Genomic DNA, 25,157 nt, shown 5'->3' with positions numbered 1-25,157 from the left:
GTTGACTGATTGTCCCCTTCTTCATGCTCAAACACAGAAATCCATTCAAAGTGGGCCCTAATAGGACAAGAGATTAAAAACATGAAAACTTCTAGAACAAACACAAAATGGTTTCATAGTCACTAAATAGCTTAAATAGTGTGCTCGCACACACACACTCACACACACACACACAAAACCCAAGATTAAAGTTTGATGTATGGGACTTCAGTCAAATTAAGAACTTTCATTTGTCAGAAGAATAGGAGGGCAAGAGACTGACAAAAAGACATTTCAAAACACAGACCCCTAGGCACGGGCTCTACAGTACATAATGGATCCCACAAGTCAATACAAAAAGTGTAAATAGCTCAAATTTTAATTGGCAAGAGACCAAACAGACACTAATCAGCAGAAGTCATACATGTGGTCAGTTCACACACAAAGGTGCCCAGCACGATCAGCCCCAAAAATGCAAACCGAGGTCAGGGAGCCATTCCTACCCAGCTACCAGACAGGCTAAAACTAAGCAGATGATAGTAAGTGCTAGCAAACGTTTGGAAATCACTTGTAGGGGTGTCTAACTTTTGGGCTTTTCTGAATCACATTGTCTGAACCACACATCAAGTTATAAAAAAATCACAAAAACCTTCATAATGTTTAAATAAAATAAGTTAGTGCCGGGCAGTGTAGCGCACGCCTTTAATCCCAGCACTCGGGAGGCAGAGGCAGGCGGATCTCTGTGACTTCAAGGCCAGGCTGGACCGACAGCCTCCAAAACAATACAGAGAAACCCTGTCTCGTAAAAACCAAAAATAAATAAATAAATAAATAAATAAATAAATAAGTTAGTGATGTTGTGTTGGACAGCATTTATAGCTGTTCGTGACCATGTGTGGCCTACAGGCCATGGGCTGGACACACCTAAATTTTCATGTTCTGCTGGCAAAGTAATAAGAATAAGAATAAGAATATGCAGAAATGCTAGAAAACTCTTCAACATGCTCCAGAATCCAGAAATTCTACTTGTAGGTAAGCACCCAACAGAAATAGTGGGCCACAAGAAGATGAGCAGGAATGCCCGTGGATACCATATGCATATGAATTAATATTGTATGTATGAAACCTGCCAACAACCTGCATGGTGAACAAAGTGTGACATTTAATCACACAACAGAAAGTGGCACAGTTGTGAAAAATACAGATGAAGGAATCACATGGTGTGATGTTGGGCAAAAGTGTACATGTGCGTGTTTCTATTACACAAAACTTATGGCAGGTTGTCACTTGACAATCCAGCTGGGACAAAACCGCCCTTCAAAGACAGACGCTAGCCAAACTCCCACACAGGAAAAGACAATCTGAACAAGCCTGTGTCTAGTAAGTAACAACCTTCCGGAAAAGAAGGCATCAGACCCTGAGGGTTTCTCTAGTGAATCCTACCAAACATGGAAAGAAAATTTTGCATCAGTCCTCAACACACTCTTCCAGAAAAAAAACACAAGTGTGAGGACATCACTGGTTCACTCTGGGGTCACCTGCCTCGATATGATGGTTAATCTCGATCATCCACATGGCCGTGTTTAAAATCATCATGGGGGCTGGAGAGATGGCTCAGAGGTTAAGAGCACTGGCTGCTCTTCCAGAGGTCCTGAGTTCAATTCCCAACAACCACACAGTGGCTCACAACCGTCTGTAATGAAATGTGGTGCCCTCTTCTGGTGTGCAGGCATACATGCAGGCAGAACCTGTACATAATAAATAAATAAAATTAGAAAATATAATAAAATTATCATAGAAACACATCTCTGGGCATGTCTGCAAGGGATTTTCTGGATTATGTTAGTTGAGATAGAAAGATTCACTGTAACTGTGGGCAATACTGCTCAGTGGTCCTGGAGACTCAGTGGCACTGGAGCGTGGATTGAATAGGAGGAAGTGCTTTGGGCATCAGCACTCATCGCTCTGACGCAATGCGATTAGATGCCTCATGCTCCTGCTATCGTGCCTTCCCCACTGTGACAGACTGCACATCCCAACTGCTTTGCCAGGTTTCAGATAGAGCAGAAAGACAGGTAAATAATATATGTGGTGGATCTCATCTGTCAGTTTGCAAAGGAAGAGTTTTCAACAAATTTCCCAGATACTTTATAGCGTTAGGGGAAGCTTGGGAAAGTGACATAAACCAACCTGTTCTCACCCTGATGCCTAAACCTATTCACCCAGCCCAGACCAGGTAGGGTCCTTGCAGGCCCTTGTGAACAACTACGCATGCAACAGAAGTAACTCTACCTAGATGGAGGCACTGTGAGCCCATGGGTGGGAAGGCTAGGATACATGGTACTCCACCCTCAGCTGAGCTGTAGACTTAGCATCCTTCCTGGCAAATATGTGCTAGGTTTGGTTGACAGCCATGTTCATTCTAACATGCATATGGAAAAGAAAATGACCTTTATAAAAAGAACCATCAGCTCAAGTGATTCTGAAAAAGAGCAGAATAAGAGGAATCATTTTCTCCACCATGTGTGTATTCACTCACAGCTACAGTCATGAAGACAGTGTGTCATGGCCTGTGGGGAACAAGTGTATCCCTGTGTGAAGGAGCATTTATGATATGAACATGGCCATGTCAAAGACCCCAATACCCCAAGGTTGTTTCTGGGTCAGGCTCAGGGGAATGGCAAGGCCTTTGCCAAATCTGGTCCTGATGTTCACAGTGTGTGCAGAAATTGTCAAGCACAGCTTCCCCTCCCAGGACAGCTGCAGCCTGAGACTGTCCCCCTTGACAGATCCCTGCTGAGGTAAGTTAAGCTCCTCCTCCTTCAGCTGTGCATAATAAAGGGCTGAGTTTCCAGCCTGTGGTGTGTTTCCATCAGAACTCATGGCCCACCTGCCCCAGCTTTTCTCTGTGTGTCTGTCATTTCTTCATTCCCTGTCGTCCGAGTCATGTCAACCCTAAAGCATTGCAGCAGGTCTCAGCGGTACACCAAGAGATAGAATCACAGGTCATTGGGACAAAGCAGAACCCAGAATTTGAGCCTCACAGACAAAACTTCAAAAGCGATTTGAGGGCCTGGGAGGTGGATCCGTTGGTGAAGTGCTGTCTTTGATAGCATGATGACCCAAGTGACCCCTAGTACCACATAAAGAACAAGATGTGACTGTAAACCCTCTAATTCTTGGCTAGGGTGGCAGAAACAGGAGGATTCCTGGAGTTTGCTGGGCAACTAGTCTTGACAAACCAGTGAGTTCCAGGTTCAGTGAGAGACCCTGCCTCAAAAAACTAAGGTAGAGTCCAGCGGTGGTGGTGCATGCCTTTAATTCCATCACTTGGGAGGCAGAGACAAGCAGGTCTCTGTGAATTCATGGTCTACAGAATGAGATTCAGGACATTCAGAGCTGTTATACAGAGAAACCCTGTCTCAAAAAAACAAACAAACAAAAAAGTAAAGTAAAAAACCATTAAGGGGAATACTTGGCATCAGTCTCTGGCCAATACACACCACACACACACACACACACACACACACACACGCGCGCGCGCGCGCACACACACGCACACACACACACGCACGCACACACACACACACACACACACACACACGGGGTGGGGGGGATGACAGAGACAAAAAGAGACAAAAAAAACAGAGACAAAGAGAAAGCCTGCAGTTTGAAGCAGGAAGCTTAGTATTTGTAATCATTAATGTGGGAGAGACTGGTCACCCACGGGCACAACAGCGACCATATCAAGTATAAAATGTAAATTATAAGACTTTCAGAAGGAGAACAACTAAGACAAATCTTCAGGACCAAGGTCAGAGCTTTTAGATGTATCAGTTTAAATGAGACAAGCTAGAGAGAATAGAAAATATTGCGCTTGCTCCCTCTCCTTCTCCCTCCCCCTTCCCCTCCCCTCCCCCTCTGTGTGTGAGTGTGTGTGTGTGTGTGTGTGTGTGTGTGTGTGTGTGTGTGTGATACATGAGAAGGCCAGAGGTTGACATCTGTCTTCCTCAATCACTCTCCATCTTATTTGCTGAGAAGGTCTCCCACTGAAGCTGGAGTTCACCGACTCACCTGGACTGACTGACCAGGGAGCCCCAGAGACCCTCTTGTCTCTGTTTCCCCCGGACTAGAATTACAAACACGGGCTATTCCACCTAATTTTTTTTTGGCGTGGGGATTGGAACTCAGGCCCTCACCCTTGCTCAGCAAGCACTCTATCAGCTAAGCCATCTTCCCAACCCAATAGATCACAAATGTGACAAAGGACAAGTATCTATAACATGTAAAGAATTCCCAAACCTCAAATTAAAAAACTAATGCAATTATAAAACGAGCAAGAGCATGAGCAGACATTTCTCCAAAGGGGGTTAGGCAGATGGTAAATAGACCCATGAAAAGATGTCCAGTGTCACCAGTCAATAGGGAAGCACAAATTAGACCCACAGTGAGCTATCACAACAGGACTAACAAGGCAAATAAAACGAAAAATAAAGAAAGAACCGAAGGCTGTCAAGGGTGAGAAAAATTGCACAGTTCATATCCTGCTGGTGAGACAGGGATGGTTTTAACCACGCTGAAAAGCAGGCTGGCAACTTTTTGTAAAACAAAATCCACAACAATATTCCCCAGCAATTGGACTCTAGGGCATTTATCCCAGCGACATGAAAACACGGTCACTCAAAACTAAAACAAAAATGTCCCCAGCAGCTTCTGGTGCCGTGTCTCCAAACAGGAACCGGGTGCCCCCCCAACAGATGAGCAACTAGCAATCCCACCATGGAAAACTGCAGGAGCCACAGAGAACCGTGCTGTTTGGATCAATCCCACAGGACAGGTCCTGAAGGTCATGGCTACAAGATTCCTTTTATAGACGATCCCAGAAGAACAAGCCACGGAGACTCCCAGTAGAGGAGTAGAGACCAGGGCTAAGCAGAGCTGCCACTGGGGGGAAACAGAAGTGGCGGTGGCCAGAAAGGGCCTCCCATCAGACATCACGTGCAGACAGATGCCCTGCAACTAGATGTCACAGATGCCAGCATCAGGGTTGTGGTATCAGTTTTGGTTCTAGAACTAGTCCTACTGATAGAGCACACAGATCTCTGATCAATCCCTCCAGCTGCACGCAAGTCTAAAATGGATGGGTATGCACCAGTGGTCTCTGGCACCACAGTCCTGTGTAGTTTCTACAGCCGGGCAAGTCAGGAGCCTCGTGCGGTTACTGCTTTTGTAATATAGGCATCACCGAAAGCTGGGAGGGCGACTGTGAAGGCGCCGGGGCCCGGTGTGTTCTGTCAGTTTCATTGCTAATATAAATTTGCTTGGCTGTGACAGACACAGGGCTCTTCTGGCAGAGAGAGAAAATAAGTGCCTGGCCTGGCCTTTTCTTGCCGATGGAGCTAAAATGCTCTCCGGGGCTGCCTGAGGCAGGAAGAAGGGTTGAGCTTCCGGGTAGGCTTCAATGTTGACTTGGCTTTATTCCTTCCTAGCAGCTGGCCTGAGATGCCCTGTCTCCTCTCAGGCGAGGAAGCAATCCGCATATGCCCTGGTACTGGGGACTAAAGGGCGAAGAGGTTTGGAAAGGTTGGAGGTACTACTGGGGCATGGCTGCTATAGCATGCCAGAACCCAAGGGGCCAGGCACAGACTACGTCTCATCTGCCATTTGGAATTATGCTGGCAGGAGGGAGGCAGCAAGGGCCAAGGTTAGGTCCTTCATTGCCTGTGCAGCAGAGGAAGGGTCAGTTGGAGTTGATTAGGAAAAGTCAGAGCCCTGTGCCAGAGCTGATGAGACAGAAAACGGCAGAGGAGCTGTCACAGAAGCTCAGTCTGCAAAGAGCTGAGCCCCTCAAAGAACGACGCAGAGTCGCCATGCTGTCCATGCACACTGATCCGACCATGAGCCCAGGGAAAATGATGACATATGTCCACTACAATCCCAGTGTTCACAGGGCCACCTTCATACTAACCCAAGGCAGCTGGAGAGATGGCTCTGTTATCTCTTGCCCCTCTTGCAGAGGACTGGATTTGGTCCCCAGTACCCACATAAGGTGGTTCTACCTATCATTCCAGTGTGCAGACACCTTTTGTCTCTGTGGGTACTGCACGCACAGACCAGCAGGCAAACATACGTACAAACACAATTTAAAACAACCATGATAACCACCCAAAAAGGAACATGGCCAGTGTCTCCCCACAGGTAGACAGGGAAGCAAAGGTATACACACACAGAGGATAAAGTGAGTGCCACACCTCAAAGCCTGTGTTGAGGGAAAAGAGCCAGACCTCAAAGGCCATTCACTGGGTGTGTGCCCAGAAATAGCAAAGTCACACAGGAATGTACATAAATGGCTGCTTAGGGCCTTGGATGGCAAGAGCTGAGATGCATGGTATCTCTGTCTACATATGTATCTGTCTGTTTCTAACAGCATCAGGCTGTGTAGCCCTGGCTGCCCTGGAACTTACTGGGTAGCCTGGGCTTTGGCAATCTTCCTGCCTCTGCTTCCCAAGCACTGGAATGACAAGTGTGGACTACCACACCTGCCTCAAGGGCTTCTCTTTGTACAGTCAGCCCTGCAGCATGAGCCCACGTCAGGGAGACCAGACTGCAACCTGCCTCGGGCCAGGGACAAAGCTGACTGACCCAGGAACAGCCGGGAAGGAGAAGTAAGAGAGAGTGTGTGTGTGTGAGTGTGTGTGTGTATGTGTGTGTGAGTGTGTGTGTGAGTGTGTGTATGTGTGTGTGTGTGTGTGTGTGTGTGTGTGTGTGTGTGTGTGTGTGTGTACATACGCATCCTCTCAGGTTGCCCACCTCAGGGCTTAGGTGTCCAGTGACAGTGTTGCACAAAGCACCAGTCTTTGCCTGAGAACCTGTGAGTTCAGGTCACACACAGCATAAGGTCAGGCTCAGAGGCCGTTCAGTGTGTGCTCCAATATGGCAGAGCCTGACACCTGCAGGAAGAGGACAGACCTGAGCAGGTGGTCTGGTGTGTGTGCCTCTGTCTTCCTCAGCCTCCTCCTGTGAGCCCCTGGAAGCCCACAAGCCCTTTGAGACACAGATGGTTCCCAAGCATCCCTCTGGCATTGCCTCTCACCTAACCGCAGTGAAAAGGCCTCACGAGCTGGCAGTTTGTTCTCAGCTAATGAGAACGCCCAGAGCACAGGACGACTGGGGTTGGCAGGGCTGAGGTCCACCCCAGTGGGGCCCTCCACAGGCCCAGCTGGCACCATCCCCACTCTCCACACACCCCTGAGCTCTGCCTTTCTGCTCCCGCTGGCTCCTACAGCCTCTGTCAGGCAGGCTTCCCACCACCTGCTCACCAGCCGGCCTGCTGCAGGGGCTTCCGGCAGGCTCTGGCTGAATAATTTATTGTACATTCATGAGCAAGTGGGAGGAAAACATGAAGAGCCGTGCATGGGGCCTAGCATGTGTGTGCATGTGTATGCATGTGTGTGCATGTGTGTGTGTATATATGTGTGTTTGTGTGTGTGAGTGTGCATATGTTTGTGCATGTGTGTCTGAATGTATGCGTGTGTGTGTGTGTGTGTGTGTGTGTGTGTGTGTGTGTGTGTGTATTTAAACATATGAACTGCTCCTCTGATCTAGTCTGGGACAAAGTACTTACTACCATAACAAAGGGAGTACACCCTGTCTGATAACAAGGCTCTTGGTACCATGCCTGGGCTTCATCCATTATTATTTTGAACCAGTTGTTTGCATTTTCAATACAAAGTTTAAAAATAAAAAAGTTCACTTCTGAAAACAGTGCCAAGCAGAATTTGGACATGGAAGGGAGTGTTTTTCCCTTGTGAACTGTTCTGAAATGTTCTCCAAGACAGTGGAACCTCCTGTCAGAGTCACTGGAATTGACACCCTTAGCCTCTGTGGTTCTTTTGGTGACCGCCTCAACTCCTGGTCCAGACTTCCCACCAAGACCCTGACTCATTTGCTATAAAAACCCCTGACCCCACCACCCCACACCTGGCCACAGGCTCCCAGAGATGGGGTTGGGATGTGACGCTACCACGCTCTTGACCATGGGTGGAGAAGTGGCTTACTATCCCCCTGGGTGAGTGGGAACGGAAGCCTGGCCTGCTTGTTTATCCTAGGTCATCTGGGACGTGATTAAGGTCTGTTCTTAGATAGGGACATGCATTTTCTAAGGCTCCATGTGTTCCCAGGGAACAGGCTTTCCATTCTGTGAGGCCTCCGGGTCACTGTCTGATCAAGTCTCCAGTCTAGGTCTCCCCACAGGCTGTAATGGCAAGGAAGGCCCCAGGTCAGTCCTTTCCCCCTGCATTGGCCACCAGCTGGGTTCATCTGCCTCCAGCACAGTGAGTCCCCAGTTATGTGTCACCTGCTCATCCTCAATTTGACCGTATCAGTCCCCAGACTGGGACTCACATGAGAACTTCCTGCCGCACACACAGGTCTCAGCCTGGTCCAAAGTGTCTCCTCCATCTCTGTCACTCTGCCCTTGGCCTGGTAGGTCATAGGCCAAGATTGTCATACTCATTATGGTGGAACATGCCCTACTAAAGTCACAAGGAACCTGACAACCCAGTCCCTACTGTGCCTCAGATGCTCGGACTGTGTCCACCTCAGCCTAGTCTCCAGGGCTGGCTTTCCAAATGGGGGTGGCCGGGTGGTAGCATTCCACTACAGAGTTCTGGGATGGGTGCTTGCCTACAAAAGCTCACAGGTAAGCTGCATAACCCAATACCTCAAACACCAAGGCCTGGGAGCAGGCCTTCTTGCTGTCCCATGATGCCTCACTCCCTGGTTCCCTCTACAGAGCATCACCCTCTGCTTCTTCTGATCTTGAGCCCAGATCTGGGCTTCTCCCATAATGGAAAAGGCTCCTGATGCCTGCCTAACCATCTCCCCAATAGATAGAAAAGAAACTGAGAAAGAAGCCTGCTTTATATACACAGAACTGGGGGGAGAACATTCTATAGGTACTCATTGTATGTACCTGACAAATGCTTGCACTGCTGGGCACACGAAAGGCCCAGCACTCATTGCGACACCTCCCTGGGGAGTCATAAAATGTGCATTGTTCAAGGTTTGACCCTGCCTCCTGAGGGGCTGCTAGTTCCCTCTTGTTCTGAGGGGAAATGCTACTTACTCATAACAGGAGGTTGGACAAAGAAAACAGTGTTCCCAAACTCAAAAGTAGGATACCAAGTCACCAAGATGTTGCTCAGAGGGAAACCGGGGGCTGCTTACTGGGCCTCAGTAGGTATGGGACTGGCCAGTGGCACTCACCTGGACTTCCCAAAGCCAAGAACAAACCTCGCAGCTCCTCAGTGCACTCGTATAAAGGAGATCATTCTAGAAGCCAGTCTATAGTCCTGCAGAAGGGACTCAGAAGATGTGCACATGGTCCTCACCCAAGGCCATCTGGAGATGCCCTGTTGAGGGCACCCTTATGGGTGTTCACCAGGAGTCAGCCAGAAGCCCAACCCCAGCCAAAGATATAGTCAACCACAAATTCTGAAAAGATCACCTGTTTTAGCGGTCCCTGAAGAATTTCTCTAATAATGGAAGCCAACACCACCACCCACTAATGTCCTGGATGCCCCCTGATAAATGGGGATGGAGGAACACAATTAAGCACAGAACAGCCCACAAATGTCTGTCAAGTATATAACAATGATGATAGAGATGAGAATGAAATGGCCTGCAGTCCTCCATGGACACCTAGAGTTCCTGACTCCAGAGCTTCATGCCTGAGTTTAGTGGTCTCAGCCAGGGTACTGAGGATCAAGTGTAGCAAAGGTTACTTATCAGGCACCAGAGCCAAAAGCAGATCCAGCCCATCTTCTCCAGTTCTGTTACCATAATGGACACCTCTAAAGGCAAGGCCCACAGCCACTGCCATGCCAAGCACTGCTCCAATCCTTTAAAGCCCTTACAACTGGCTACAATACCATAACAATTGTGGCAGGCAAAGGAAATGCCGTATTTCTTTTTCACAGATGAGAAAATTAGAGCTAAAGAGAATAAGTAATTCAACTGACCACTTAAAATATGGATGAATAGATGAGTGGATAAATGTATCTACACACAACATAGATGGGGAAGGAAGGAAGGAAGGAAGAAAGGGAGGGAGGGAGGGAGGGAGGGAGGAAGACGGGCTGGGTAGGTGAACAAATGACAGATAGACAGATAATAGATGGGTGGATAGATAAATGGATGGATGGATGGATGGATGGAAGGACAGAGGTATTGAAGGGTAGAGAGATGAATAAATGGATGAATGAGCAGATGGGTGGAAGAGTGGACTAGTAAAAGACCTAGGATAACCATAAGTCATGTGACCATCTCTCTCTCTCTGCCACACACGCAGTCCAAGCCTCTTCTACACAAAGTTGGCAATAGCACTGATGGAAGACTTAGGAATACATAGTTTTAGACTGGGCATGGTGGGCACACCTTTAATCCTAGCACTTGGGAGGCTGAGGCAGGTGGATCTCTGTGAGTGTGAGTCCAACCTGGTCTACAGAGTGAGAGCCTGTCTGGAAAATAAAAAAAGAAAGAAAATAAAAGAAGTGTACAGTTATTGAGATGGTGAGGGTCTTGGGTGGAGCAGGGCCATGGAGTGAGTATGATAAGGTGTGTGTTTCCTTCCTGAGCTATGAGCCTCCCTCTTTGTCTCAAATAACCTAGCCATGGACAAAGGCATCAATAAATAACGTAATAAAGACACACTCCCAGTTTACTAGGCTTTTGTTTCCCCCAGGGAGTTCCCAGGTGCCAGCTGTGCAGGTCTTTGCGAGCTCGACCTTCTGATGAACTCCAAAGGTCAGGAGGGTCTTTCTTCTTCCAGCCCTGCAGTGGACAGAGACCCTGGCACCCAATATGTTTACACCCCTAGCCTCATGAGCAAATGAGCGAACCATTGAGAAATTCATTGTCAAGCCTGCAAGAGCCACAAGGGTAGAAGCGGGTATTTTCTGTGCCAGCGCCACCAGCCCGTGATATAGCATTTGGCCCTCAGTATATGCTGAGATCCAAGATTTGATTTAAACCCAACTGGCCAGCCTCCTAAAGGAAGCCAGGAAATACTGCTTGTATAGGAAAAAAACTAAGAGAAAAACAAACCAACTGAAGCCTGGAACCCATGGGTAAGCGGCTGAGGGAACATCTGGAGGGGTGGGTTTCATAACTCATGTTTGAGACAGCAGATGCACCGTTCCCCCATGTTCCCCAGCTTAATTAAAAATGGTGGGGCATTGGCATCCAGTTCAGAGCATCTCTGGTTTCCTGCATCTGAGGAATCTGGGGCGTGTGCTCAGTTTGGGCAGCCCCAGAAATGGAACATAGGTTTACCTCACGTTCTGGAAGGCTACAACCTAGGGAAGAAAAGCCATCAGGCTCAGTAGAGCCTTGCAGCCTCATCTTCACACTCCCGGTGAGCCACATTCGGGCGGGGTTGAAAAGGAGTTAACAGTAGGTGCACACCTGTGCTTCTGACAGCCTGCCCCACTCCAAAGCAGGCCCTGCAGGGTCAGGTGTCTGTGGGCACCCAGCAGAGGGAGGCCTCCGGGAGCTCCTGTTCCCAAGGACAGAACAAAGTAACCCTCAGCCAACGGTGCAGTAGCCATAGACACCCCCGAAAAGGGGAAGGTGCACAAGGAAAGTGGGAGTCTTCCAGGGCTAGGTCTTCGATGAGGCGGGGTTTGTATCCAGGACTCTTCATGAAAACCAGTTCCATTCAGACCCACCAACACCCTCCGGGGGGAAGAAAAGCAGAAGCCGGCAGCCAGACCCTGGGGTAGAGGCTCAGTCGCACCTTGCCTCTCCAAGGCTCACAGTCCCAGCAGCACAAACACGAGATTCTCTGGGGAGGGGGGCGGAGGGGGTATTCTCCCCCAGCTCTCCCAGCAGGGCCACCTAGGTGCTCAATTCCAAAGGACACTTTTGACTTCATATCTTAACAGATGGCACCCTCTGGGGGAATGCAATGAACTGCCATGGAAGCCCGGGGAACAGCTCCTTCCAACCCCTGTAGTCACCTTGGCTGAGAGGAGCTCTGTCTCCACCACCCCACATCTGAACCGCTCCAGGCATCTCCCCCAAGCTTCCCAAAGTCTGGTGTGATTTGCAGATTCAAATGCACCCACCAGTACAGCCAATCCACTGACTTACGGGTAAGCCTGGGAAGCGTCCACCCCACCCCTCCCTCTGACAGCAGAGGGTTGTGAGTGGCAGCGCTATCTTGCAACACAGGGGCATCGTGCTATTAGTGAGCGTGTCATCCGAGTTGGACATGCAGGAGATGCACCCAGCAGTGTGGGGCGGTGCAAGTATGTAAGTGGGTTCTTGCAAACATGAATCACATGAATGGAAAAGCGCAGAGGGACTCTCACCAACCCTGACGTCATGGGACAGTAGGGGACAACTCTTCCTCCCTCTGTCATCATGAGTGCATTTCCCAGGATCTTCACCGTGGGTATGGGTGTGAAGGCTGTTCTTCAACACCACCAAAGGAACGCAACTTCTCAAGAGCCTCCCAGAAGCACTGGGCAGCCAAGACCTCCATCCTTCCCAGTGCCAGGCAGGTACAGAGCCTTCTGTTCCGTGTCTACTCCCAGTCTCACCAAAGTGCAGAGAGTCCCCTCCACTTCACCCCGAGAGACAGAACGCCACACCGCCCAAGGCCTCAGGCCAGTGAGAAACAGAAAGGTGTCCACCCCAGGCTCTGTCCCTCTGTCTGCTGAAGTGGTTCTAGGGCACTATAGGAGCCGGAAGCAACCCCCAGGCAGCCTTAGGAAAATCTATGTGCACTGGCGTGAAACAAGATCCAGGATTGGCTCACCTGAAGCACTGGAAACTCAGAGCGGCAAACAGACAGCTTATCTTAGGACTTCTCCAGGCCAAGCATTCGCCTAGAGGGGCAGGCGGGTGGAGTGGCTGAGTGGCACAGTAGAGTTCATAACCCTAAAGCATGACCCCTCCTGCCTTTCCTCACCTGCTGATTCCCATCCACTGCTCCATGTTTCCACATGTGGAGAGCACTCTTTCCAGGCCTCCCCTTTCCCTCGCCTTGGCTGCCCGCATCTGTCTCTCAACCAGAACCTCGGGTGGTTTCATCTCTACATTTTACATCCTGTTTTTATTTCAGAGCTCATTGGGCATATGACCTTGCAGCCAAGCTTGGCTGTTAGTAATGTTCTACTCTGACATTATAGTTTAGGGAATGACGGGGGGGGGGGGGCAGGTTGCTTAGCAGAGTCTGGGTGGGTGGCTGGGAGCAGCGAGACTGGCAGGCATTGGCAGGGGTCTAATGGCTAGGCCTAAGCTGGCCCAAGGAGCCTTTGAAATTGAATCATCAGCTCTTATTTCGTACACTGCCACCCAAGGATTTCCACTCCAAGGTGGGAGGGAGAGAGAAGAAAGGAGGCCATTGCTCCTGTCACTCAGTCCCTCCTCACACTTCCACAGATCCTTGCCTCAGCCAGAGGGCCCAGGGAAGAGGGTACGGATGGGTGCGGGCAGGGTGGGTATTGCTCCTCTGTCTCATCCCATTGTTCTTCTCACAAGTGTCCGTGGGATGCCCTCTTGGTCCCTAGACTCCCTAAGTGCCCATTGCCCCCTTGGGGTCCCACATTTCTCACTTCCTCCCCTGTCTACCCCCACCCCAAACCAGCAACCAGTTTCCAGAGCCTTCCACCGCAATGGAGCCTTTCTGTGCCAAATTAGGTTTCATAACTGCTTCTCTGTCAACAGCTTCCTACACAGATAGGCCTCCATCATTTAATATGGAGAGACAGCGCTCTCCTGCTGAGAGCCTGAAGTCTCCTGGGAACACGCTCCTGCTCTGACAGTTTGTAGAGTGGGTGATATCACCCGTTTGGAGGTTGACCCTCCACACTTTGTGTGGTTTGGAGGGTGGTACATAGGTTGCCTGGCTGCCCCCCTGGGGCTGATATAGTGTTCCTTTTTATAAAATAAGAAGAGATTCTAGGAACTTGGCAAACAGCACCCCAGCTGGGGATGCCAGCTTGGTACTTGTTCCACCTCCCCTTCCTCTGTCTGGGGGTGGTCGGGCCATACGGAGACCCAATCTCCCAGGGCCCTCTGGGATACCAGCATGCTCTGTGTGTGTGAGAGAGAGAGAGAGAGAGGGAGAGAGAGACAGACAGACAGACAGACAGAGACAGACAGAGACAGAGAGACAGACAGAGACAGAGAGACACAGAGACAGAGACAGAGGCAGAGAGAGATGTGGGCAGTGTGTGGCTACCACTGTTGTGTAAGGACTTCTCACCGACTACCTCTGAGTACAAATGGATAGAGAAACGAGATCCCAGGTTGTTTTCCAAGGCTTTTCCAGCCGGGCACCAGCAAAGATGCTGCCCAGATCCCAGATGTGGTGTGAGGGGGGGCCTGGTCCCAGGTTCATCCTAAAATCCCTTATTGGTTATGTTGTTTGACTCTGATGGGACTTTGGAGACCTCCATTCCTGGAATCTACTGAGTCACTACACTCACTGGGAAACTATCCTATGAGATTTCTAGAAAAATCCTGCTTCAATCTACTCTCTCTAGTTAGTTAGATAGGTTAATGACTACACTAGTTAGCCAAAATAAATTGCATCCAAAATAATTGCATAAAGGGCTTATGAATTGTTAAAAAGATACATCTGCATATATCTGACATTCATTTAATTTTAATATTTTTTGTTTGTGTGCCTTCATTTTGGGGAACAGTGCAGCTGCAGGCAGGGCTTTGCCTGGAGCCTTCAGCAGAGGCTGCCTAAATATTTTATTCACCAGTTGCAAACAGGAAATGCAATTAAAGGCCCTGATTCTTAGCACCAGGGAAAAAGGGGATCTCGCTGGGGGGCCCAGATCCCTTTAATCTTTGAAATTTACACTGTTTGGATTTCAAAGCCACAGGGAACAGCCTTGTAGGTTTTTATTTATTTTTTTTTTAACTGGAAAGGAAGTGAAGGCGTCTGCAGCTCTGGCGAAGCCTGGACACACTGAAGCCTTAGTGGATGCTAAAACCCACCCCCTTCAAGCATCACAGCCATGTTAGCCGGCTTTGAGTCATTGGGTTGGAAAAGACTTAGAAACTGGGAAGAAAACAGTAAGCGACCATGGGTATGATGGGGGAAGAAGGGAGTGTATTCTGAATGCCATGAAGGACGGGAATCTGGAGCCTGACTCCTAGAGGAGGTCTGAGGATGAAGCTTGATGGAGTGGTGGGCGGTGCTGTTTCTCCCTCTGCAGCACCAACTTAATCTGTCCTCTGAGTTCTTGCACAGGACAGTGCCTGTAGAGTGCTCCCAGGCTGCCCTGGGGAAGACCATGGTGACCTCAGCACAGACTGGTCTAGTTTTCTTCCCTGGGAACAGCTGAAGGCAAGAGTCTTGCCTGCCCAGGAAGCTCTGGGGAATGTGGTATACACTTCTTGCACTCAGGGAAGATGTGGATATGTGCATGAGCCTGTAAGGGCTCAGGCAGGGCCCTGAGGATCAGGACCACCCAGACCCAGAGCTCCCCAATCTGACACTTTAGGGAAGATGGCCACTCTCTCTTCTTGTGCCTGCAGACAAAGGCTGGCCAAGCTGGTCCTAACTGGTGGGCTGGTTGCAATCACATCTCTCCACTCTTCTAGAAAATTTGATAACCAAAATCCGAAGTCCACATGGCCTTCAGGGGACACTACCAGGGCAGTGCTCTGCAGTAACCAATGTCGCCAGATCTACCCACTGCTCTCTTCTTTCCAGATATAGACAGTATGCTCAGGGTTGGGGACAATGGCTCTGTGTTGCCTAGTTCTCCTGGAAGCCAAAGCACTACAGAAGGGTGCAAGTCAAGTGTCTGCTAATGGCAGCCCACAGCTCTGGTCCTAGAGCCCTAGAGAGCAGAAGGAACTCCCAAAGCCCCATGATGCCTCCACACAGGTCAGGAAAGGGCCCTTGTCCTGAGATGAAGTATTCCTGGCTGATGTCGGGATCCCCTCTCTCCCTGGCACCCAAAGACATGTGCTGTGTCTTCCCTAGACAGCAAAGGGACAACTAGCCCTGGACCCGTGCCACAGCTGCTGACGTGGCCTCTGTGAAGTTGACCATCTCCCAGCCATCCACATGGGGCAAATATTCTCCCAAACCCTCACTCCCTTCCAAGCAGGTCTGCAAAGATACAGGCCAAACTAGGCAACAGGGCAGGACAAACATACAGTGTGGAGCCAGGCCCACAGGAACCTCCAGGGCCTCCTTTCCAAGACAGGAGACTTGAAGTCAGAAAGGAGCCCAGAGGCAGCTGGGCACAGCCCCATCCCTTTCTCGGGAATCACCTGTGTGCTCTCATCAGTATGACTAGGGCACTACAAGGAAGACTCCAGACACCCACCGAGTCCTGGTGTCAGAGGTTATATCTGCTCCAGGGCAGGGCACTTTGCCCAGGGTCAAGTTGCCAGCCTCCCACTCAAGGGCATCCTCTTGGGAACCCGGTGGCCAACCAGGGGTCTGTGCCTGGTAATGGGCCTAAGGAATCGTTGCTCTTGTGTCATGAAGGCTTCCTTCAGCCTCTGGATGGCATCAGGGGCTGACACAGCATGACGAGAAATCTGCTGACAAGGACCCTGAGGCAGCGCCTGCTGAGGCCATATCCCATGAAGGACCATTGCGTTGCTGGTGGGACCTACACCTGGCTGTGTCTAGAGAGGAACTGTCTGGCAAGCAGGAGATACACAAATCTCCCAGTGGCACAGCCAAAGGTCTCAAGAGGAGGAGCCTCAGTGTCTGCCGAGGACACAGGACTCAGCACCTGTAACGAGCTGGGCCTAGCAAAGTTCAGTGACCACTGAACATTGTCACCTCATGTCCCTTTTACAGTCTGTGCTGGATCTCCGCTCACAAGCCTTGGCTCCACAAAGAGGACATTTCTTGTCTCAAGACACTTCTCCTGAAACGAATGAACAGCCTATCTTCTTCATGCTAAACCCAGAGGTGAGCTGATCCCACATGCCCCAGGCTGCCCTGACCCCCTCCTCTACTGACACAAGGGCCTTTGACACTCCTTGAACTCAGTCCCTGGGACCAGTCCCCAGGACACAGGTAGGAGGCAGCACCATCTAGTGGGCAGTGGAGGCTACAGCATGAACTGGACAGAGCTGGTCAGTCCTCCAGGGTCCTGAGGAAGACCCTGGACTTCAGACACCCCACCCCCCACCCCACCCAGGCCAGCAGCAGAGCCCAAGGCTGGTCAGCTGTTCTACAGAGTCATTGAGAGCTTTTCTGTGAGGAATAGACTGAGACATTTCTCTAATGTGTGAAGACCTTTCCCAATCCTTGTCTTCTCCCTGACTCCAACATTTAGTGGAAGACACACCGTGTCTACTTCCTCGGCTGTAGCCTGACACAGCTCCTAGTCCCTTGGTGGGTGAAGAAAAAGCTCCCGTTTACTCAGTGCAGATGACAGCCTGTGGACAAAGCCCTATACCACCCATTGATTGGGCGGGACGAGAACCTCCACAGAGGGTTACCCTGACTCAGCAGCTCCCGGCCCAGGGGCTGCAGTGCTACGGGCCCCTGAACACTGTTCTTTTCCCACAACGATGGGCTCTCCGGGTCTTGCAGCCCAACAGTGGATGAGGAACTTGGGACCACGCCATAGACAAAGACAAAGAGACTTGTCAGTACCTCGGTGCACCGGCCGGAAGATGTGAGGGGCGGGTGGTCTCTGCTATCAGCTGACAGAAACTGCAGGTCGCAGGAGAGCAAGGCAGTGGTACTAACCATCAAGAGAGTCTACCTGGCCCCAGACTCCCTCACATCTGAAACCCCAGTAGGGCCAGGGAAGGCAGCACCCTTTCAGCAGAGAAAAATCAAATCCTGCTCCTTTTCGTCTTCAATCTCATCTCCACTCAGGGCTCTGAGGTGATGCTTCACACATCACCCGCTTACTCATGGGCTTGGGGTTCAGAAGCTGGGCTCTGCTTCGCATGGCTTCCCCTGCCTGAATCTGAGGAAGAGGAAGGGCTGGCTGGGCTCAAGGCCTCTTAGACAGTGTTTATACGTGTGCAAGTAAGGGGTGCTTCCATGTGCATGATGGTATGTGTGTGGGTGGTGTGTGGGTGTGTATAGTGGGTATGAACATGTGTGGTACCTGTGCATACATGCTTGGGAACAGGCATGTGATATGGTGGATGTACATATGTGTGTGTGTGTGTGTGTGTGTGTGATAGGTGTGCCTAGCAGGAGTGCTTCTGTGCGTGACAGGTATGCCTGTGTGCTTAGTGAGTCAGAGTACATGTATGGTGAGTGTGCATGTATGTGGGGGGTGCCTATGAGTGTGCATGTCTCTGGATATGCGTGTGCAAGATGGGTGTGACTTTGTGTCTAATGGGTATGCATATATGTGTGAGTGTACTTGGTAGCTGTGTATGTGTGCCTTGTGGGTATGCCTATGTACTTAGTGGGTGTGCATGTGGGGGGGGGTGAACGTATACTTGGTCAGTGTTGGTTTTGGCGTAAGTGTGTTGGTGTTATTTGGGTGTGTTTGGGAGGTGTGCACATATGCATGATAGGTGAGCATAGACAAGCATTTGGCACACAGTGTGCCTGAGTATAGATATGTATGTGTGTGCATACATGTGAATGCCTGAATAGCTCCAGACAATGGCTGTTTGTACCTGTGGGAACTGAGTCACAGTCCTATCCCACTCTAGAGCAGGTGGAAGTCCCAGATCACAGTCAAACCTGCAAACACAGCTTCCGATTCCAAGTTGACTTGGGCACTGCAGAGCTAAGCCCTGAGTGGGGGAACCTGCCCTGAGCGGGACACCAAGGCATCTGTGGGGACAGTGACGCTGCAGACATCCAGGTGAGGGAGGCAGATATTTTCTCCTGCCGAGACCAGCACCTAGCTTGGACCTCGTCTTTCAGTCAGAGTTCAAGTGCTACCACACTTCTGCATTCCACACCCACTCTGCCCCCTCCTCCCTCCACAGGGCTAAGTAGCAACCCCCATGCACAGCTGGTGCATTTGTGACATCACTCCTTGTTGAGTGATCTCAGAAGATGGCCCTGGACATGTCTGGAGTGGGACCAATTTATTACTAGTCGCTTGGGTTTTGGAACCACTACCCTGAGTTTGGGAGTTCCCGTGCAGCCGGTGTGCTCCACGAACTTGGCTGCCTGTGGTGACCCTGCAGGGTTATTTGCTTCATAAGTGCATTTGGTCTCTTACATTCATGTTCCATTTGAGGATTTAAGCTGGCATTCTAGAACATTCTCCGCACAGGTTGTGTAAATAAATCAGTAGAACACAGGGAGGGGAGGCTGGAAGCAGCAGTGGCACCCACTGTCTCCATTTCTCACCTCCCACAAGCTCCACAGCCTCCTCCAATCTGGCGCCCAAAGCCAAAGCGTTCTCCACCCGCGGCTCCTCAGGACCACCGGAGCCTGGTGTACATCTCACTCCACGCCTCTGCAACCCAAGATAGCTGCTGGCCACTCCCTTCCAGAAGCCGTGTCTGTGTGAGCTTGGACAGCACCCTCTGGCCCCTCTTCCCGGTCTGGCCACCTCGCTGTCTGTACGGAGTGACATAAGGCCTCCCAGCCCAGGGCCCCAACTCTTATCCCAGTCCTGAGCCACTCTGGTACCCTGTCTGAACTGGGGAGCCTCTCACTCCACCGCCACGAAACCACCAGCCTTCCTCTGGGGCCCACTCCAGCTGACAGCTCCGTCTCCACTCCCACCTCCCCATGTATGTTGTCACCCTACAGACCCACTGGAAGTCCCCAGCGTGTGCCCGCCCTCTAGAGGACACAGCTGCCTGGCTTTCTACCGGCTCCGGGCTCCCAGTGTCACAGCCCCTGGGAGCTTTGGTGACCTGTGTTTGCAGTTCATCAAGCACAACTCACCATGTCTCCACTAGGGGGCCCACATCATCTCCTTGCAATGTCAACCACAGTCCCCTCCCTGAAGAGGGCTCCTGGCATGGCCGCCAGTCCAGGGTTCTTGGAACAGAGGTTTGGGAGAGTTGGGATTACTGTCCCATGAATAGCATAAGATGATACTGTAGGGATCCCTCCCCTGAATGAACAAGTTGCATGAACCCCCACTCCTTCCCCCATCCTCATCCCCACCCCCACCCCACCCCCACCCCCACCCCCACCCCACCCCCACCCCCACCCCACCCCCACCAAAAGGGCCAGACTCCCAGCTGAAGAGGCCTTGGCTTGTTCTTGACGAGCAATCGTGGAGGAGATGTCTGCAATGGGAGAGTCAAAGCAGACATCAGGAATGACGGACACCTGTGCTGTCAGGCAGTGCTGGCTGCTCCCAGGAGGCTCTCATTGGTTTTGCAGCCAGCCTAGACCTCTAGGACATACGTCCCCGGCACCTTGGCCTCTGAAACCCTTAATTCCTCATATAAGAGGCAGCAAGCACAGAGGGGAGGTCTTAGCCTGCCCTCAGCCTTTCTTCTCTTTGCCTGGAACACTCCCCCCCAGGAAACTTTTTACTGCTCAACTCTTAACTCCAACATCACACTGCAAAGGCACTGGGACTCAACCCTGGGGAACAGCACCCGCCCACCAGGGGGGCAAGCCTTTTGCATATCACCCTGTCTTGTCCTTCACAAGTCATCTCCTTTATTGATTCCTTTTTTTTTTTTCTTTCCTTGTTTCTTGTCCTGAAATCTCCTCTCTTCATGGTCCTGCACTAAAGAGACGCTCAGTCTATCTGCAAAAACTAAAGGAAAGGACTGGATGGCTATGGGGACCACAGAAGCCAGTGATAAATCTTCCCAGGCCTTGATCAGTTTAAGATAGGGGCAATAAGGTGAACCCCTTCAAAACGTTATGCCTTCTCCAGGAATGGCCAGAACCAGCTGAGTTCCAACATGTGACCACCTACGTGGATGCTGGCCACATCCTACCACACTGACCCCAGATGATTCCCCCTACTTCTCAGATACCAGTGACAAACCAAAGTTCAAGTCCCCCAGTGTTCTTCATGAGGCACCAATGAGTCCATTGGGCTTGCTTACAAAGCATGGGTATTGACTACTGACAGGAGTTTGGGGACCTCATCACCACCACAAGCAAATGCACTGAAGTCTTCACTTCACAGCATGCTTGCTGAGCCCGTCACCCTCTGGCCCCTCTTCCCGGTCTGGTCATGGATGATGGCTTCCCCATAAGAGGAACCTCCTTCCCCGAATCTTCTCCAGCCTATATGCTGAACCTCCCCCGCAAGACTCTGATGTCACAAGGCCCATGCAGAATTGCATGCAACTGTTTAGAACGAATAGCTGGATACTCAGATAAGGGTCCTATGTCCTTCCTTACCCCTCCTTCTATGAGGGAATGTCAACTGTCAACAAGGCCATGTGGGACCTTTTGCAAACAAGTGCAGCTGAACTCATGAAGATGCCAGCCATCTGGCTCAACAGGATAGTCCTGTCTAACAACTCCCCAAAATGGGCTCTCCACCTTGGAAGCCCCAGTGGAAAGCCCAAAGTGCCTTTCCACTCAGGGTTTCAGCCAGCCTCCAAACCATGTTACAAGGCTGGAGCAACCCAGCCTCATGATAAAGAGATACCTAAACTGAATTAGGAGTCTTGGTTAAGGTCACAGCTAGAAATTGGGCTATTTGGGGTTCCAGGAGCCATACAGGGGTGATCTGGACTGAAACTGTTGCTGTCTGATGAGGATGTTGGGAGAAGCCTTCTATTGCTACCCCATCAGCTGGGGCAGGTGAACAGATGTTCCTCCAGCTGGGAAGACCAGCTGCCTAGGGCCATGGTGTGTGTTTTTTTACGTATTGGGCAGATCCACCCAAAGACACTTTGAGACTGTAGGAGTCCAGATGAACCTGACATCCTTGTAAGCAACAGTAGCCCATGTCAGGGTTGCTCAAGGCTCAACCTGAAGCCAAGACAAGACTTGGCCCATGACTAGCATCAGGGCTCAGCCTGGTATTGGGGTATTAAGCAAGAGTTCCTAGATGGCCAAGAGGCAAATCCCTTCTTGAAACAGTCAGTCGTGTGCCTACGTGCCTCTCTGCCATCTGGGAGCAGAACAGAAGATATTTCTGACAGCTGCTGGCCACAATCCCCATAAAGCCATAAAGCAGAAACTGACTTTGAAATGGCCCTTTCTCCGCCTGTATCTCCGGACATAAATTTAAATAAAATGGCAATTTAAATGCCTGCAACATCAAGGAGATGGTGTGGGGCTGTCTCTGCAGGCTTTGTGGGGAGACAGAACGCAGCCCTAAACCCATCATCCTGCGACACACGGGTGAGAGTTGGCGCAGGGGCAGAAGGGGGGGCCACCAGTTCTTTGCAGCAGAGGATACCCAGTAAGCTCTGCTCTCTCTGCCTTGGAGCCCTAAGGATGCCGTGGGGTACACAAAGCAAAGGCAGCTTCACCATTGGCTCTGTCTCTGGGGAAGCAGAAACACATAGAGTTCATTTGTTACTCTCAGGAATTTTTACCAGCCCCTGAACAGATGCCACACACACACCCAACTCCATAAGCTCTGGTAAATACCCCTGCTGCCCTTCCTGCCAGGGAAGCCCATGGGGAGCTAGAACCCGTGAGTTACCTGGGAAGCCAAGCAGCAGAGTGGTGCTCAGAAGAGCTTAGGGGTCAGCATGGGCAGGTGCTGGGTCCTTCAAGGTCCTGACTCCATGGAGAATGCGTCTCTAGCAAATCCCCCAGAGCCACTGATGCTGCTGGTTCCGGGCCTCTCAGTGAGATGTCTTGTAAGAACACTGGATAGGAGCAGAGGCAGGAAGCCAGGTCTCAGAGGTCACTGAGGTCAAGCAAGAGCCACCACACCTGTCCTGCCTATCCTCAGGACCCACCCCAGGGCCTCACCCGGGTTGCCCCTTGCCTGGATTGCACACCTGTAAGCCCTGGAATCATGTACTGGGCATGAGGGAGATACCTCTAATAATAGGTGTCTGGGCTCTGGGCTCCTGCCAATGGTCCTCCATAGGACACTCACACCTTCTTCAAGGCAGGAAGGTGGGAAGCTCACAGATGGAAGGAAGAGGCAAAGCCATTTCCTGGCCCGAGAGTGCAGAAGCCCCTAAAACTCTATCCTTTGCCCCCTCGGTGCTCCCCACTCCCCCCTTTGCTACTGAGGCTGGAGTGACTCAAGTGAGACCCAGCTCTGTGACCCAGACCCTAGTGCCTTCAGTTCTAGCTAGGGACTTTTAGGTTCAGGCCCACCACATCCTCTCTGACAATGCAGAATTCTTTAAACCCAAAGGACAATCTTTTTTTTTTTCTTTTTTTTTTTGGTGGGAGTGTGTCGAGACAGGGTTTCTCTGGAAACAGTCCTAGAACTTGCTTTGTAGATCAGGTTGGCCTCAAACTTACTGAGATTTGCCTGTCTTTGCCTCAAGTGCTGGGATTAAAGGTGTGTGCTACCACCACCGCCACCGGGCCCAAGGGACGTTCTTTGTTTATGTCTTCTATTATATCTGAGACTATTCAGGGACAAGCTTGGACTGCCACCCTGTCACCCCTTAATGCTTCCATCCTCCTGGAGAGCCAGGTCTTATTTCTGTCCGATGACAAAGCCACCACGGGGGAAGACTCAGGTGCCGTCTTCAGGCAAGCCTGTCTCTTGGAGAAGCATGTCCCTCAGGGTAGTGCTGGCAATGGACAGCCAAGCCTCCAGCTGTATCAGGGAGTGGGAAAGGCTTGGAGTGCATCTGGCACGTCAAAGGCATGGGAGCTAACCTAGAGGGTTCCCACGACCAAAGCAAGAGGCAGTAATAAACACCACATAAATGTCCATGAGCCCACACTGTATAAATAAATGAGCAAATCATTAAATGGGAAAGAGGGGCGTCTTTGAGAAGAATCCTAATTAATGAGTATAGAAGGATTGAGGGAAATAAAATGCCACCATTAGAATGCCACAGAAGTCATCGCTGCCAGCGACAACCACCACCGAGGAGGCAGGAATTAATGAGAGCAAGCTTGAGGAGGAACAGTATATTTGCATAGTCACAAAGTATCTCCTGCAAGATATTTATTAATTCCAAAGGAAAAAATAGTAACTCTACAGAAAAGAGGCTCTGTAGGCACCAGCTGCGGTCAATCACCAAGGTTAACTTCTCTAAGACCGCCCTCATTATGAACGTCCACAGGATTCTCTGAAGCCCTCCTCAAAACCTTTATATTCAGTCTAATTATGAAAAATGCCTGGGACTGAGGACATAGTTCAGACAGTAAAGGGCTTGCCAAGTTTAAGCCCCGAGACCTGTGCAAAAAGCTGAGTGTCAAGGGCTGGAGAGATGACTCAGTGGTTAGGAGCATTGACAGCCCTTTCAGAAGGCCCGGGTTTGCTTCCCAGCACCCACAAGGTGACTCACGACCACCTGTAACTATCTCAGAGGATCTGACGCTCTCTTCCGGCCTCCATAAGCACCTGCTGTACATGAGGTGCAGTGGCATAGGTGTGGGTGAAACACCAGGACAGATAAAATGAAGCTTAGGGAGGTTTAGTGGCATGTGTTTATAATCCCAGCACTGGAGAGGTACAGACAGGCTGATCTCTTTGATCAGACCAGCCTTGCTTAATCTGTGAGATCCAGGTCCTTGTGAGAGACCTTGTCTCAAAAAACAAGGTGGAAGGCATTGGAGACAAAGCTCAGTAATTCAGAGCACTTCTGTTCTTGCAGAGGGCTGGTGTTCAATTCCAAGCACCATATGGCAGCTAGCCATCATCTGCAATTTCAGTTCTAAGGGATCTGACACCTCTTTCTGGGCTCTAAGGGCATTGCATGTATGCACATGTATGCAACCTGGCACACAGACATACACACACATAAAATAAACAAAAACAAGGTGGAAGGCACCTGAGGAGTGACACCCGAGGTTGACCTGTGGCCTCCACACCTGAACACGCACGCACGCACACACACACTCACACACACACAAAGAAAAAGAACACTTTGTGTACCCAAAGCAAGAGACATTCTACGGAATAAGGGACCAGTACTATCCCAAGGAAGAGGAGATGTCACAGGGTGGAAGCTAGGAAGGCCTAGTCACCAAGCACAGCGTGGCCTCTGGGTAGGATCCTGGAACATGAGAAACCACAAGTGGAAACTAGAATCCCAGCAAAGTGTGCCAACAGCTCACTTTGCATATCTGTGCTGTGATTGGCTGTGCAGGAGACGTTGGG

General features: G+C 50.6%; 1 long non-coding RNA gene across 2 annotated transcripts in view; it reads right to left on the bottom strand.

Moving 5' to 3' along the window:
• LOC121140157 overlaps positions 1 to 25,157 on the bottom strand; it is a 43,208-nt gene that overhangs the window by 14,893 nt on the left and 3,158 nt on the right. For both annotated transcript variants that reach the window (XR_005876964.1, XR_005876965.1), the window contains exon 2: positions 22,557 to 22,725. This is a non-coding gene — a long non-coding RNA (uncharacterized LOC121140157). The remainder of the gene's footprint in view (positions 1 to 22,556; positions 22,726 to 25,157) is intronic.

The sequence above is a fragment of the Mesocricetus auratus genome, unplaced genomic scaffold (assembly GCF_017639785.1).
Source record: "Mesocricetus auratus isolate SY011 unplaced genomic scaffold, BCM_Maur_2.0 Super-Scaffold_100004, whole genome shotgun sequence".
NCBI classification, from domain to species: domain Eukaryota; kingdom Metazoa; phylum Chordata; class Mammalia; order Rodentia; family Cricetidae; genus Mesocricetus; species Mesocricetus auratus.
Note: the sequence above shows the minus strand (reverse complement) of the source record. Positions and strands in the feature narration are given on the sequence as shown.